Raw genomic sequence first — 18,050 nt, 5'->3', positions numbered from 1 at the left:
CTCTTTGTTTATTTATATAAGGGTATGCATAGACGATGTTCGAATTTCGCTCTTAATTTATGACCATCGATACAAAGGTCCTCGAAGAACATTCAAGACATATCGATACAATAGACTATCGATAAATATTCCCATGGCAGTGTCGCCACACCACTCTAAACATATTCACGTGATAACGTTTCACGTTACACCTTCCCCCTTATACAAAAAGGTGTTTACAAAAAAAAACAGCTTTTTCATTCATAACATAACTTCCTAATAACGTGAAAGTAAGTCTGTATTTAGTAGTTCATTCAATGTCACTCATCGTACAATCTTCAATAGTCCATTCAATAGTTCGTAGCTTCGCGCACATAATCTGTATACGTAAACGTACAACAAATAATAATTCCTCCATATATTGTCAATAGTCTCTGGATTATTCATAAACCGTAATATTAATAGAACATAAGCACAAGCTTACAAGGCATTCAGCGATACGCATATATTTAATTCAGTCTTCGGTAGAATCGTCCAGCCGAATACACGCCAATTTTAATTTGTTGGTATGTACTATCTTATATTTATTTTCCTTTAATTCTAATTCCGCTGTTAAGTCTCCAAACATTCGACTTATTTTATACGGACCCAGCCAGTCGCAATCAAATTTAGAACTTCTAGGCTCTTTAAGTAAATACACCATGTCGCCTACATTAAATTTACATGGATTTAATCTCTGATCATAGTAATCCTTGCTTTTCTGTTTTGCTTTTTCCAGATTTCGTGCAGCCATAGTCTGTGTGGTGGTAATTTTAGTAAAAAGCTCATCAAAATGCTGTGCAAAAGTTCGAGGCGCTTGCCCTTTGGAAAATTCAGAGAGTATGTTGGCCTTTACACCAAAAACCAATTCATGAGGGGTGAACCCAGTGCCCTCATGTACAGAGGTATTATAAGAGAAAATGCAAAAACGTATCCAATCGTCCCAATCTGTTTTTGTGCAATAGTGCTTAAGATAATTTATGAAGCTACGGTGTGCCCTATGAAGAATATCCCTGATAATTTAAGGTCAACTACTCGACTTCGGTGGAACTACAACTTTACCAACACACAAGGTAACAATATATTTCAGAAATATTGAATCTATCCGGATGTATTCTAAATGTTGAAGCCTCCTAGGACTTAAAGCCATGCGAGACATTGAAATGCTGTTTTAACGGGAGCATGCATAATTGCTGCAAACATACTTTTATCACAAGTTCTAGCCACGCCACGGAGGCTTGAAGTTCCTTCACCATTCGCTTTCCTCTCTTTTGTTACACAGTTTCAAATTACGATCAGGGGTACCGGAACGCTGTATTGATTGTAAACAACCATTTTTATCTTGGAGCGGAGCGTTCCTTTACTCGTTAGATTTGTCTTGTCACGTGTGTATTCGCTTTTTCGACGCCTTTTAACCATTTAACTTGTTTAGCGAAGCTAAACGCACAGACAGACAAAAAAAAAGGAACAGCATCGCGCGTCAAACAGCGACGACCCATCTGAAGTGATCTTTCATTTATACACCGTTTGTAAACAGAGAGACATAAAGCGCGGGGAATCATTCGAAACCCTGGGGCTATTCGAGCTTGCATTTCAGCAAATTATCATCTCAAACATTTCACTCGGTTGCTTTTTCTAAGTTTATAGGAGAGCTTCTTTATGACTTATAAAATAAAAGAAGAGGCGTAAAATGAATAAGATTATCGCGTCTCATAAAAAGATTATCCTCTGCATGATGTATAACAGGTAAAAGGGAAGGATCTACCGTAGGTCTATTCATTGCATTATCCAAATTATTAATCAATATTGTTCTTTTACTATTTTCACCGCTCTTGACATTATTAAGATCTATAATCCTTATCTTTTTCTTTACAGAAACCGTTAACGAGGTCACAATCTCTTTGGGAATCCCAGCCAACTTGTCCACGCTGCCTGGTCTCTCTGCCAAGGCATTCCACAACATCAACCCTAGAACCATGCAAGCATGTACCCATGCGCGCTGGGCATTGTACAGGTAGAGCGCGCAAATGCACGTTGGTCTGCCCGACATAGCACGAATCATGGCACGCTGGGCAAATAAATGGCCTGTTTGGTTGGAAACATTTCACCGAGCCGCACCCGCATGTACGTCTGGGGTGGATTTCACGGTGGGTCCAGCACATCCACTAGCTGCGACCTCATTCTCACACTCTCACCCGAAACCACTGTTCGAGGCGAGGACAAAATCACACAATCACGGGGATCACACCCCTGCGCTGGCACAAGCTGCACCGGGACCACACAGGCACCCTCATGGAATGGTCCCTTCCGAGATTTAAATAAACTTTTTGATGACACAGCTTCCGTATTCAAAGTTCTTTGCTCCTTGTTGGTGACCTCGTTTTGTTTAGCCGCTGCCTTCCCGCGCGCCAGGAATGCAGAGGCCACTAGCGATTCATTATAGACGAACTGCATTTCGTCCATCCCGGCCGGTTCGGAGCCTGCAACTGGTGTCCCACCTGCGCAGGCAAGCACCCTTTCCAGACACCGCGAACCGGGATTGGAATCCATGCTAGACCATACGATAAGTGGTTGAGGATCTGAATTTATACAGGTGTCTACAGGGTTCCGTGAAAGTGCGTTGGCATTGGCGTTGACCTTTCCAGGTTTATATACCACAGTATAATCGTATTCGTTCAACCTGATCCGCCACCTCATGATTTTAGATGTTGGATCCTTGACATTGTGTAACCATACCAAGGGTCTATGGTCAGTGAGCAATGTAAACTGTCGACCATAAAGGTAGGGTCGAAAATATTCCATTCCAAACAAAACTGCTAACAATTCCTTCTCGATTTCAAAGGATTTCCTTGATTTTCAGAAATTGAAGGAAACTGGTGGTCACGATTCGAATTTATGAAGCGACGATCCCGACGCACCTGACAATCCGCAGAAATATGCCCGGCCTTTCCACAGGTAACACATTTGCGGTCGCGCGTTTCCGCGATTAGAACTCTAGAATTCGTATTAGAAACGTTGGTGTTCTGTGAATTCCGCGATGAATTCACCTGAGTTTCAATTTTTGACGCTAATTTAATCGCTGCTCTTAAATCTTTAACATCATCGTTAGACAGAATACTCGCGACAACATCGTTTCCCAGTCCCCCTAAAAATCCTGCCACCGCGCTCGTCATAAGTAATTTTTTAATGCCCCCAAATTCCTCTGAACGCAAATCTTCTTTCGCCCCCTGTACCCCGCGATCTAAAATATCGTTTACTCGGAACCCGTATTCCTCGATCGATTCGCTTTCACGACGGCGTACGGTCTTCAACTCATTTTGAGTATCATTTAGATTAAAACTTTGGGCGAACGTGGATTTAATCAGGGCTATCAATTCCTCCACAGTTTCCGGTTCGTCATCACCCATTATACCCCTGTAAACCCGGTGTTGCATTCGATTCCGAATTATAGCGAGCAAAAGTGTTTTGTCCTCGGTTTTTGCTAAGGTGTCGGCAAGCCTACATTGGGCAATAAAATGGTTTACCTGGGACGGCTTTCCATCAAAATGAGGAATAAAACTTTTTACTACATCGTATTGGGTGCCCGTAAAGGTTTTTGAAAGTTTAGGCGATGACGTGACCGCGTCCCTAGTCATACTGTCCTTGGAAGGTTGTAATGACTCTAAATTTAAGGTATTTGTCTGATGTTCATTCGCATCTGAAGAGGAATTCAAAACATTAGAAGGTAATGGCCTAGGTGGAATCATTAGCGTGTTATTTGCCGTGCTACTAGAAGGAACAGATACACCGCCCGGCTCACCCCAACTCTGCATCGTGGACTGGGCAGGTACAAGAGATGACTCTTGTAATCGGGGTTCAAATCTTCCAATTGAGGAAGAAGATCCTCTACTAGGAGATTCTATTGAACTTTCCTCCACAAATATGACGCTATCACCACGCAGACTATTTTTGCGACCCTTCCTCCTTCTGGCCCTTACTAGTTTCGTTGAAAACGGCGGCATCTTATCGAATTAGGACTAACGGTTACAACTAATATTCTATAGTCTATTTGCTAATATTCTAGACTTACAGTTTTGTTGCACGACAAATTTATAATCCGCAAGAAGTCACTTAACGTTTCTCGTTTAACTTGTTGCTTCTTTCACAGGTGTATGGCTCTGTCCCGTCTCCTGCTCGATGGTCCTCAAATTCGACAGCAGGTACTCCAGCTCAATGGTCCCCAATTCAGCAGCAGGTACTCCAGTAAAATTTGTCCGCAATCAGCTGCATCAGGTAGGCCTCAGCTCCGTGAACAGTCCGATCAGGTCCCGGGATTTTATTTTATCCTCTCTTATGCTCCAGGAATGATGCAACGATGACGTGGACGAGGTGCGCGTGATTTCGGTGGATGGCTTGCACGGCAGCCGAAATCACCTGTCTCCGGTATTTACCCTTCGCTCTTGGGGAAACCGTGCCAAAACCCAAGAGGGAGAAGTTGCACTAAACTTTGTCCACTTATTAAATATATAACAGTTCAATAAAATAGTTTGTAGAATGTTTAATTGACCGTTTAATACACACCCGCGAGTTGATAAAGTAATTTAAGTGTACATAAGTTTGTCACAATCACTTTACTTAACTATTCAGTTATTTCACTGTTTTAAATTGGTTTTCACAGAATTATCACCTTTTAAACTGTCACCCTTTAAATGTTTGTCCCCACTTTGAACTATTCCCTTTTAAAATATCCCACCGCTGTCACCAAATATGTTGCGTGTCCGTCGCGGAAAATAGGGATATTCGGGGATTTAGGTGCAGGTGTGACAGTCCGTGGAGCGCAGAGGCGCTCCGCTCTCAAGGCGCGGATATACAAAATAGTAAACTGTTATTATTGTTTTGAGTACTTTAATATTTTGAATTCAATTTAAAACAGAACTTTGACTTTGTGTTAACAAGGCTTAGAACTTTCTGTGCGAAAGCGACTTGTCCGTAACAAGTGACAAAATCATTCTGACAATTCTGCGCTTGGCGGAGGAGATCTTCGCGCGTTGTCGGTCGATGCCCCTTCCTTGGTGGATCCTGGATCCTCCCTCAGGATCATCCCTCGTCCAATGGTGGAGGAGTCCACCCCGTCTCGTGTGGGCCCCTTCTCCTGGCTGTGGTCCACCCTCAAGCGCGTGGAAGTGGAGGCGCTCCGCCAAGACGCTAGAACGTTGCAGCGCACATGTGCTAAGAGAAAGCGTGGGACCCAGAGAAATTAGGAAACGACAAGACCTTGTACTTGCCAAAGCAACTCTTGAGGAAATTTACGACCCTCTTAGAGTGCATGAAAAGACAGGATATCGAAAAAGACTTCGTAACCCTTAAGGACCGTTCGTGCCTTGGTCGAAAACAACGAATTAGCTATGGTCTATTATAAATTAGTTTTTAGGAATTTTCCAAGTGAAACTATTCCATTCTCTGGACTTCCGGCCTTCTTTCAGCTCTATCACCCACGTCGAGGGGTTTACAATTTACTCTTTGTTTATTTATATAAGGGTATGCATAGACGATGTTCGAATTTCGCTCTTAATTTATGACCATCGATACAAAGGTCCTCGAAGAACATTCAAGACATATCGATACAATAGACTATCGATAAATATTCCCATGGCAGTGTCGCCACACCACTCTAAACATATTCACGTGATAACGTTTCACGTTACAGTGTTAATGGTTTACGCGGTTTACATTGCTGTCTCGTCTTATTATTTCATTACCCATCGTATTCTATTTTATTTATTTTATTTACCATCTACATTCATATTTCATATCTCATGGTTCATGTTATTTAATGTCTTTCGCGTCATTACGGGTATTGCATTTATTTATTTCCTTTATTTTGTGATTCAATACGTAGTCCGCTTGTCATCCGGTTGTTCGGCTTATTGTTTGGTTTATTTATTTTATTTTATTATATTTGTCATTTTCATCGATTCATATCCGTGGTGCAACGTATTTAACGTGTTTATTGGTTACGTGGTTACGTGGTTTACTTTTCTTGTTCTTTCGATTTTGATATTCGATTATCTCATTCATAGTATTCATCGTATTTATTCCTTTATTTCTTTCTTATATCGTGGCTTACATATTTCATTTTGGACGATGCAGCAGTGACATGTGCTGAAATAAATTGAATTGATTAATAAATAAATAAATTGGACAATCCGGGTTGTGTTTTTAATTGTTCCTCTTGTTCCAGTTCCAGTTTTGTTTTGTTTTAGTTTATTTCAGGTTTAGTGTGTTTGTTTTAATGATGTGGTGCGATGAGGGATTGCTTTTGTGCTTTTGGTGTAAATAGTTTTGTGTAGTTTATTTGTTGCGTGGTGGGTGCTCATTTACTTTCCTTTCCTTTACTTACTTACTTATAATATTGTATTACATTCACGCTTTCTTGCTTTCATTCACGCCTTCTTTCACTCACGTTACCTTCCTTACCTTCTTTATTTTTCTAAATCTTGCATTTCCTTAATCTTCCCATTCATTCAGTCATTATTCATTAACTCATTCATTCATTCTGATCAATTAAAGTTAAATTAATGGATATGATATGATTTATTTTACTTTAGTTTTTATTTCTATGATGATGAGTGGTTTTGTCCATTCAAATGCTTTGATGGTGCAGGGTTTGTTATAATCTTATCATTTAAGTATCCTTACTTACTTATTTACTTATTTATTTATTTATTGTTAGTCTATACACTGGTATGGTGTTTATCGAACTACGCAGTTTACATTTGATTTGATTTGATTTCTTGGTCACTTTAGTTACTTTATTTTGATACGTCATTCAATAACCAGCTCTATTTGCATTTGCATTGACATAATCATTTATCATTTACCATTTACCATTTATAATTTAGTTTATAATCTACTTTGGTGAGGAAATAGAGTGTTGTAGCTAATAATCTTTACGGTTATATTTCACTGAATTCACTTCTTGTATTTTGTATTCTATTTTAGTATATTTCATTTTGTTTTACATTACATTACATCGCATTACATGACATTATTTACATTATGTTGATTACAGCCTTCACTTCATATTTTATGCCTTATTATTTACCTCATTATGTACCTCATTCTTCTTTAACATCTTTAATTGATTATTTCACTGTTCAGTCGTTCATTTTTTCATTCTCTCATTGTTTATTCGTTCTGACACATTCCTGCTTTCTTGCTTTCACTTACGCCTTCTTACCTTCTTTATTTTCCTTAATCTTTAATTTCCTTAATCGTTCCATCCATTCATTCATTATTCATTATTCATTCACTCATTCACTCATTCATTCTGATCAATTAAAGTTAATGGATATGATTTATACTACTTTATTTTAATTAAGTTTTGCTTTCTCTACAATGATAAGTGGTTTTGTCCATCCAAATGCTTTGATTGTGCGTGAACTTTATTATAATCTTATCATTCAAGTACTCTTATTTATTTACTTATTTATTATTCTATTTTACTTTATTTCATTTAGTCTTATTTCAGTTTATACACTGGTATAGTGTTTATTGAACTGCGTACTTTATATTTGATTCATTTATTTGTTGCTTTAGCTACTCTATTTTGATATGTCATTCATTAATTAGTTCTATTTGCAGTTGTATTGACATGACCATTTATCATCTACCATTTACCAGTTACAGTCTAACTTATAATCTACTCTGGTAAAGAAATAGAGTATTGTAGTTAATAATCTTTACGGTTATATCTATTGAATTCACTTCTTGTATTTTGTATTTTCTATTCAGTTTATTATTGCATTCTGTTTTGCATTATATTGCATTACTTATATTACAGTGCATTACATTACATTATTTACATTAGGTTGGTTACGGCCTTCACTTTTACTTTATGCTTATTATTTATTATTTACCTCATTATTTACCTCATTCTTCTTAATATCTTTAATTGATTATTTCATTGTTCAGTCGTTCATTTCATGCTGTCATTGTTCATTCATTCTGAATTAAATGGAATCAAGGTAACTGTTAAGATTTAGTTTATTTTGACTCACGATGGTACAAAGTTCTGTAAATGGTATTAATATTAATATAATTATGGTTTGTTTGCATACAATTATTCTATATATATTTTCTATATTTTAATTTATTTGTGCCACGTATCACTGTCTACCATCATTTATTTTATTTTATTTCTTGTCACCTCTATCCTTGGACATTCTTTGGACATTTTGACATTTTGATATTCTTCTCTGGTATTCTTTAATTCAATTTATTCAAGCCGTTTCTCTTCGATAATAGTATAGCTCTTTGATGACGGTGTGCTGTTCCTGTAGGAATTAATATTCATGTCATTAACTTATGCTACTCTTGTTTAAATTTATTATGCGTTATTATAATCATTACCTTGTTTGTTTCTTTTCTCTTCTTTTCTTTTATATTTCCTTTCTGCTAGTTACCTGCTGCCTTGGTTGCTTTGATTCTACTTTGGTTACATTTATTTATTAACTGACTGGGTGTTACATGATTGGTCCTACGTGACTTTCCTGACTATATGCGTTATCTGACGTTGTGAGATGGTTATATTTGATTTCGATTCTGTTTAGGTTGAATGTTTCATTCGTTTATTTATTCGGCCTTTCGTTCTGTGGCGGTTTCTTTGTTTCGTTGTTCTGCGTAGTTTGTTTCCTGCGGCGCGATAGGCAGTAACATGATGCGTCCTGCAATCTGCGGATCTTATTCGGGTTGATTTCATTTCTTTCATTTCATTCTATCTTCATCATTGTTTATACTTAACATTTACTTCATCCTACTATCTTACTATTCTTACTACTTCATCTTACTATTGCAAACGTATGATCTATATATTTATAAATAATAAATGATAGCCGTGGTATTGTTTTATTAATTGATTTATTCTTGATTTTAATCCGTCTGGGGTTCTATTTGTTGCCCGTTTGCTTTTATAATTACCTTTCCCGTGAGTCGTGGTAATGTTTTATTAATTGATTTATTCTTGATTTTAATCCGTCTGGGGTCTTATTTGTCCGTTTATAATTACCTTTCCGTGAATAGTATTGGATATCGGACTTATCTTTTATGGTAAGTCTGATGGTAAGTATGGCTTCCTAGGATGTCGCGGTTGCGCGACGGATAGTTTAGCTGTCGGTAACTGAGATGTAGCAGATATCTGGCGCGCGGTGGGTAACTGCTGCGCGGCGGATAGTTGGTCGGTGGATAACCGTTACGGGATGAACGGCCGAGTATTATATGGTAAATAAGTAGAATGCTTGTGGCCGATAATATTTGGCTGCCGGTGCTGCGGATGGTTGCCAACTAAGAATAATTTGTAATTATTATCAACGGATAGTGTTGCGTACTTTACTTTATTTAGTGAGATACCGGAATGTTTTCCGCTATTGTTACCTTCCGTTGCATTCTATTCGTGTTTGATTTCGTTCACTGTAATTTATTGAAAGTGTTTTATTGATGTATTTAGTCGCGGGCGCTTGTACGTTCCGTGTAATAATCAATTAATTAATTTGATAACTAATTTAATAGACAACAGACATAATGGGACGAACTGTAAATTTTACGAAATTCCTCGAAGGTTACGCATCTATATGGCGTATGGTTTATGGCTTAAGCTTCACGCGGTTTCTTATCTTTGGTTGACATGATCATCGGCGGTACTAGTTTACTCCATCTCCATGTGCCATATACTCGGTTGAGACATGGAGGAGGATCGTAAATTAATTGAATCGTTAAATTGCTGAGTTTTGATTAGGCCATTAATATTGAATATTGAATATCGGTGCGTGTGTGTTTGTGATTTGTGCGTGTACCCATTGCAATGAGTGGTGATATGTGCTATTGTGCTCCGTTTTCTGATATATTATATTTATTTATATTTATTTATATATTTGTATATTTATATTTACATATTCATTATTATTATACTTATACATATTTTTATACTTATACTTATACCCAATTTGCATTTTACATATTATTTACAATAAATTCAGTTAGTATTGTGTAATATTGTGTAATATTTTGCATCATTATCTTTCTACTGCTAATTAATGAATAAAGTTAATTGACAGTTATATCTGAAACACTTGGTTGCCTTGTCGAGTGCTGAGTGTATTCATTTTATCTTACCGTACCTTCTTAATATTATGTCTGTTTAGGATAATATAATCTGCCTCATTGCATATTCAACGTAATGGATTTTGTAAATTTATTTGATTTAGCCTCATTGGATGACTGCGTCTATGTGAGATGTATGAATGAGTGTATGGATATGCTTGTTGGTGGAATGTACTTCAATGTATCTTGTTCTATTCTTTTTTATTTTGTGTCAGTCACGTTCGTCTATATACTATACTTTACACTTTCTTTACTTTCCTTACTCTCTCTATCTGCCTTTACTTGCCTTAACTTGATTAACTTCTGTAATAGCTCTATTGCTCACTCACTCATTCATTCATTCGCTTATTATCTACAATTATTTATTTAGAGTTATTTGGATTTAAGTACGGTTAATTTTCTTGAGAGGATAGATGATTTTGTCCATTCAAATGCTTGACAGCGCGTGGCTTCTGTTATAATCACACCATTTGAATTTCATTTCAAATACCCTACTTCTTTGCTTATTTATTTATTTATCTGTTATTCCTTATTTTATTCTTTTACTATGTAATGGTGTGGTATCTAATTGAACCACGCACCTTATATTTGATTTATTTTATTTTGTCATTATATTTATTATTTACTATCTTTATACATCAGTCGGTTATGAATTTTTACCTTCTATTTGCATTTGCATGGACATAATCACTTACAATTTATAATCTATAATTTATAAAGTAGTGGGGATGGAGTCAATAATGTTTACGATCATATTTAATTAGAATATAACTCACTTGTTGTATTTATCTTATTTCCTTTTACATTATTTTGCATTATACTACATTATGTCAGCTATGTCTGTTAAGCGTTACACACTTTCATTTGCTGTAGTTCCTCAGTTTGTGAATATCTTCAGCTTTTCCTCTCGCATTGAGTATTCATTCATTCATTTATTATTTATTATTCATTTTGATGTTGCCTGATTATAGTTATACATTGATTTGATCTGATTTATTTTGATTTATTTTCTGATTCATATTTCCTTTCTGCCAGTTGCTTGTTGCCTTGCTGCCTTGATTTTATTCTGGTTTTATTTATTCTGTTAACTAATATTATTTGACTGGTTGTTGTCTGAATGGTTCCATGGGTTTTCCTGACTATATGCGTTTCATATTGATTTTGCTTTGGTTTAGGGTCTTATTTTATTTATTTATTCGGCCTCTCATTCCTTGGCGGTTGTTTTCCTTTATCTTCATTGCCTTTTGTATAATTTGTTTCTTTGTGACGTTATCATGCAGTAACGCAGTGCGTCCTGCAATCTGCGCAATCTGCGGGACTTATTCGGGCTGATTTTATGATTTATTATTTTTATTATTTTTCTAATTATTTTATTGACTTATATCGTGTCAGGCTACTTTATGCGTTTTAACTATAATTATATTCTATCTTATTATTTTATCACAAACTTATATGATGTTTTATATAGGTAATGTATTTATAACCATAATATTGACTTATTTCTTTATATAATAATTAATTAATGCCTGATGTTGGCCCGTTTGAAGTTTATCTCTGATCCCATTGATTTAGCATAATTATCTTTTCGATTATAGTATTGTATACCAGACTTATCTTTGATGGTAAGTCTGATGGTAAGTACGGTTTCCCAGGATTGCGCGGCAGCACGATGGGCAGTTCTGCAGTCGGTAACTGTGTAACTGGTAACTGGTAATTGGCGCGTGGTAGGTAACTACTGCGCGGCAGATAATTTGCCTGTGGATAGCCGTTACGGAGTGAGCGGCCGAGTATCACTGTCTGGTAAACGGAATATTTGTTGCTGGTAATATCCTTGGTACTGCGGTTGATTACCAACTAGGCATAGCTTGCGGCTTATGGTCATCTTTTGTAGGTACATTATCTTTGGTTTTGGTCATTTTGATTCATTTTGATTTGTTTAAACTGTTTTGTTTATGCATTTTCGCTTTTCGCTTATGAGCACTTATATATACTCTACTATAATTACTTAATTACTTAATTTGATGGTTTGATGGATAATTGACGGTTGATAACCATTATGGAGTGAACTAGGGAATTTTATGAACACTAGGTTCTATCTCTATATGTTTTATGCTTTATGGTCTCGCTCTCGCTCTTTTACTCGGCCCGGTTTTCAGTCTTAGGTGACATAGTTTTCGGTGACGCGTGTTTACTCTTCCCTTCTCCGGGCATTGTGCAAATTTGTGCATTATTTACTCGTCTGTGATCTGTGATGTGAAGTGATAACTAAATTAATTACTGAATTCTGCTATTTAAATTTAAATCAAAATTTAATTGGTGATTGTGGTGAAAATGCGCGCTCCACCGTGATGCATTGTGTTCCATTGCAGTGTATGTGTTTCAAAGTGGTGCTATTTACTCCGTTTTGTGCAAATTATAATATATTATATTATATTATTTATTTTATATTATGGTCATATTTATATTCATGTTTATTACATTCAATTACCTTCTATCTCCGTTCAATTCAATCTATGTATTGAATAAAGTATTGAATATGTTATATTACTATATTATCATATCAGATTTTGGATTATATTCAGTTATTTCAGTTATTTCAGTTACATTAGGTTATACTTAGTCAGTATTTTGTGCTACACTGTAAACTGTATTGTATTGTATTATATAACTCCCTATCTTCTATTCCATTATATTATTATAATTGAGCGAATAAACGAATGGGGTGATTAGCGGTGGATATGGTATATTTAATAAATTAGGTTAAATTAATTAAATGACTTGACAAGTGCTTGTTTTATTTCACCGTACCTGCCGTATTTACATATTTACATTATTATGTGATGACATGTATCTATATGCCTTAGTGTAGTTTAATTGGCCTTATTGCATGCTGAACATAATGGATTCAATGGAATTCACTAGAATCTATTAGAATTTGGTACAGTTTGGTTTATATGGATTGGTTGTTTGAATGCATATATTATGTACGTTTCATTGTGCTGCGTTACCTTCATACATATTTTAAGGACAGTTTGATCCTGCGTTTTCTGTTGCATTGTGTTATGAGATGACTTAGGTGTCACTACTATGCTGTGTCTTGGTTATATTAATATGTATTAATCCATATACAAATTATACATTATAAATTTAAATTTACATTTACATAGTCCGGCTTTGACAATATTGCACTTTCCTACCCATTTTGATATGGTTCAGTTGTCAATAAGTAAGTGAGCGCAGCAATTTTCTTTATACTTTGACAGGAATTGTTCCTCAAGGCGCCCTAATGGAATACTTTGTTTTCCTTCCTTTTAATTGATTACCGGTTTACTTCATTGCTTACTTACTTGGTTGTTACTCAATGCAGCAGAGCTGAACGCAGTGTTGGGTGGTTAATTTAGTTTGGGTGTTGATTATATGCTAATATTTACTATTATACTTCCCTAACTAACACTCTTTTCTACTCTTTTCTATTCTCTCTGATACAGCTGCTTGTTTTACCGCTCTCTTGCCAATGGCAATTTTACTTCTACATTATCTTACTCGTGCGATAGGATTGGAGTCTGAGCTTGTTTCTTACACTTTCGTTCTTCACCTGGCTAGGGAGTGGCTACTCTATGTGCCTACTTTCTTCATGGGCATTCTGCATGCCTCCTTTTACCTGCTTGGGTTGTTTGAACGTTCGATGCTATGCTTTCTGGGAGCGGTGTGTGTGTGGCTGGAGTATGTATGGGACAAGTCATCGAGGGTTGCAGCGTACCAAGACATGGCGCGGTCAGCCGGGTAAAGGACTTCCCGGTTCCTGATCGTGGCCCAAGAGAAAGCTTCCTGACCTCGCTTATGGCAGGCAGGTGAAGACACGGCCCGATCACCCGTTGAGCAGGAGCTCCGGTGCCGGTCGTGGTTGAAGAAAAATGGCCTGTCCTCGTGGTAGGTCAGGTGGGCGTGATGGCTGCAAGGATAAGCCACATCATCATTATTAATCTACCATGGCGGACGAAGATTAGTCGATCACCCGTGCGGTTTTTATCCCGGTTCCTGATGGCGACCGAAGAGAAAATCCTGTTCAGGCAGGTGAACACATGGCCCGATCTCCCGATGAGTGGGTAGTCCTCCGGTTCCTGATCGTGGTCGAAGAGAGAGTTTCCTGGCCTCGCTTATGGCAGGCAGGTGAAGTAGGGGCGCGATCACCCGTTGAGCAGGAGCTCCGGTTCCTGGTCGTGGCCGAAGAAAAATCCTGCGCAACACGCGTGCAGGTTAAAATATCATACCGCTTGATCGGAGGTGTTGCGGCGTGGCTCCTCAATCCCCTGTGGGTGTCTAGCGCACGGCGGATTGAGGGTAGACGAAAGCGTACATGAAAGCTTGGGAGCTAAAGCGCCGTCGCGGCTATCGCCGGTACAACTGGGATATCCTCTACGGATGAAAGGGTACCGGCGGCCTACGTCAGGGGAGAGGTTTTAGTGGGTAGTATATCAGGCCGCGGATGCCCCTTCTGGGCGCCGCAGGGTCGCCCCTTCTGGGCTGTGACCACTATGATTTGAGCCCACCCTTTAGGGTGAGGCTATCAGGTTGCCCCTTCTGGGTTGCCTCTTTGGGTTTGCCCTCACCAAACGGGAGCCAGGCCCCCCTTCAGGGGATATAAGTCCCACACTGCCCGGGCCCCCTCTAGCCGAATAGTGCGACAAGGGGATAACCCGCGCGTGCGCAAACGCATTTCCTCTTCCATATAAACAAAAAAAAAAAAGGTTAGGTTAGGTTAGGTTAGGTTAGGTTAGGTTAGGTTCCACGAACCCCACGAACCTGCCTGGTTGTCCAGGTAGGCGGGGAGGTGATACCCCGACGTGGCGCGTCCCCAGGTGGCGGATAGGGGAATGCTCGCCACGCCTCTTCGGAGCGCGTGGAGGGTAGGAGTGAAATAAAATAGCTCCCGCGGACCAAACACTCGGGGAATGTTACCCCGCCCCTGTGGCTGGGGGCAAGAATCCAGCCACGGTAACCCTTGCCTGTCGTAAAAGGCGACTAAAAGGGGCGCGTCGCTTGCCTGCCGAAGTAACCTCGCGGATGACCCGGGGTGATGCCGGCGGGGTCTACGGACCCTGGCAGGGCCTCCCATGCCGGTAAGGCATAGTAGATAAGCCAAAACTGGGTTTCGGGTCAACAAATGACGGCAATACTGCTCGGAGGTTTTTCGCCAATCCTGCATTGAGTTCTAAAATAACTGGCATTGATGAACGATTAATTGCTAAATTTTCGTTGATATTAAGAATCATAGCAAGCGGTAGGCAAATAAACATTGCTAAATTTAAAGTATTGTTACTAGAAACAAGAGAATTATACTTGGAGTTGTACAATTGGTACTATATGCCTAGTACAGTTCATAAATTACTTGTGCACAGTCCAAACATTATTTCAATGTTTGATTTGCCAATTGGTCAACTATCAGAAGAAGCATTGGAAGCAACACATAAGATTATTAGAAAAAGCCGTCTTAATCATACCAGGAAGTCATCAAGGATGAACACAAATAAAGATTTAATTACGGTATTGTTACTTATGTCAGATCCATATATATCTTTTAATAGAAAGGTAACATCTAAAAAACAAAAAGTTGACACGGAAATAGTAGAATATGTTGCAAACCAAGAAGCGATAACAAATGGAACATTAGACCCACATTTGCATTTTGACATCCTAGATGATGATTTGATGGCACTGACCAATAATGACACTGATATGACCACTACCGAAGAAGAATCAGAATAAAATAAAAAATTTATTTACTTAATAATTAATGATAATTTTGTATTTTTTATATAATAGTATGATAATCTATGTTCCCCAATTCTTTGTTGCTTACCTATAAAGCTTCTTCCGAAAGTTGACCAACAGATAAATCAAAGAAAGAAATGTTTGTATGAATATAATGGTAAAATAGATTATAATTTTTTGCTTTATGTCTTTCATATTTTGTATATTATCTAATTTATTATATAATTTACTTTTATAATATATATCTCTATATATTTGACTTTGTAAAAAGATAAAATTGATTTTTGTCCCTACATTACCCTATACTCGACGCACTGTGCGTCGTAATCATCCGCCCTAAAGACGCCACACGATATAAAGACAGTGAGGCAACGAAGCAGGCCATAGTTACACTCGTGTCACCCAAAAAGGAAAACCTGCAGGTGAAAAATATCAGGCGCGTCCAAGGAAACGGCATTGCCGTAGAAACAGCCACAATCAGAAACATGGAGGCACTCATGAACAACGAGAAGCTGAAAGCCGCAGGGTTGTCAATCGACGTTCCTGCAAAGAAAAACCCTCGACTGATCGTCTTCGGTGTTCCGAGGAGAGACGACAACGAGATCATCCAGGCCATAGTGGAACAAAACTTTGACGCCCAAGAAACAGGTAAGTACATAAATCAGATGAAAGTTGCTTTCAAAACAGGAAACAAAAACAACAAGGAGAGCTGCAACGTAGTTCTGGAAACATCGAAGGAAGTCCGCAACCTACTAGTAAAGAAGGAATGCTTATATCTGACGTGGCAGTGCTGCCAAGTACAAGACTTCGTCGCAGCAACCAGGTGTTACAAATGCCAGGGTTTCGAACACAAGTCTAAACACTGCAAAAGCGAACACGACATATACGGACACTGTGCAGTGGCAGGCTACATGTTTAAAAACTGCCCCAACAAATCCAAGCAGGCCACCTGCGTGAACTGCAAAAAGGCAGGAAAGGTACATAATCACTGCGTTACAGACAAGGACTGTCCATCACACGTCTCAGCAATCAATCAGGTACTCTCTAGAACCGACTATGGACAGTAACACAAATCCATCGCGAAACCGAACTGCGCAGGCCGCAAACACGATAGCCACCACGGGTATTAGGGTAATGCAACTGAAGGCCCAGCGCTCAACTGCAGTGATGGGTGAAATACGTCAGCTCGTAACGGAAAAGCACCTGGACGTACTGTTACTACAAGAACCATACGTCCGGCAGCACGGTACGAGCTACACCATCGGCGGATTAGGGTCCGGAGCAAGAGTTGCAGCCACACGATCGCACCCTCCGGGAGCGGCTGTCGTGGTGTGTAACTCGAACTTCGACATAGTGTTTGTCTCGCAACTTAGCACAACCCATTGCGCATGCGTGGAGGTGTTGACCTCCGACTTCTCGTTCTACGCCATCTCGTGCTACTTCCAGTACAGTGACGAAATCGAGGAGCATCTCAAGCATCTTGAGGTGGTGTTCCGCTCATTAAGGGGGAAGAGACTGTTAATGTCGTTAGATGCCAATGCACGGTCGTCACTCTGGGGTCCCCAGAACACCGATGGTCGATAGAGGCGCCCTATTCGAGGGGCTCATCCGAGCATTTGGTATTGAGGTTGTGAACGACGTTTCGCAGCCGCCGACCTATTGGACGCCTAGAGGCTCATCGTTCATCGATGTTACTCTGGCAACGCTCTCCATGTTTCGTCTCGTCAGAAGCTGGAGAGTTAGGTGCGACTGGGCGAACAGTGATCACAACGCCGTGGATATTGAACTGAGGGTACCGAAAGCCAACGCGGTTCATCGATGTGCGGCTAACACTCGGTTCGACACTAGTCGAGCTGATTGGGAGTTGTACACCGAAAAACTGGTCGATCTTTCCAGATCGAGGCTAGAGCCCCTGCAGCTTGAATCTGCGGAAGATGTAGAACACATGGCAGCGGCCCTCACGGGAGTCATCACTGACTCCTGCAGCACGTCTATACCAAGGAAGCGCGTTTTTAGGAAATCTAACCCGTGGTGGACAATGCAGCTGACACGGCTCAAAAAGAACGTATACAGGCTGCGACGTGCCTTCCAGCAGGACCTGGAGGAACGAACTCGTAACCAGA

At 39.1% G+C, this 18,050-nt stretch overlaps 1 long non-coding RNA gene across 7 annotated transcripts; it reads left to right on the top strand.

Moving 5' to 3' along the window:
• Nucleotides 1-911: 911 nt before the first annotated feature.
• Nucleotides 912-4,559, top strand: LOC117610811 (uncharacterized). 7 transcript variants are annotated; one of them, XR_013063949.1, is made up of 6 exons: nt 921-1,091; nt 1,894-2,663; nt 2,724-2,799; nt 2,879-2,973; nt 4,166-4,290; nt 4,360-4,559. It is a non-coding gene; the product is annotated as an uncharacterized LOC117610811 (long non-coding RNA). The 7 variants fall into 7 exon arrangements; XR_013063945.1 differs by having other exon boundaries at nt 923-1,091; nt 1,894-2,633; XR_013063950.1 differs by having other exon boundaries at nt 919-1,091; nt 1,894-2,799; nt 2,861-2,973.
• The last annotated feature ends 13,491 nt before the right edge of the window (nt 4,560-18,050 follow it).

This window comes from Osmia lignaria, unplaced genomic scaffold (assembly GCF_051020975.1).
Source record: "Osmia lignaria lignaria isolate PbOS001 unplaced genomic scaffold, iyOsmLign1 scaffold0013, whole genome shotgun sequence".
Lineage (NCBI taxonomy): Eukaryota > Metazoa > Arthropoda > Insecta > Hymenoptera > Megachilidae > Osmia > Osmia lignaria.
This window is presented reverse-complemented; position numbering and strand designations above follow the sequence as displayed.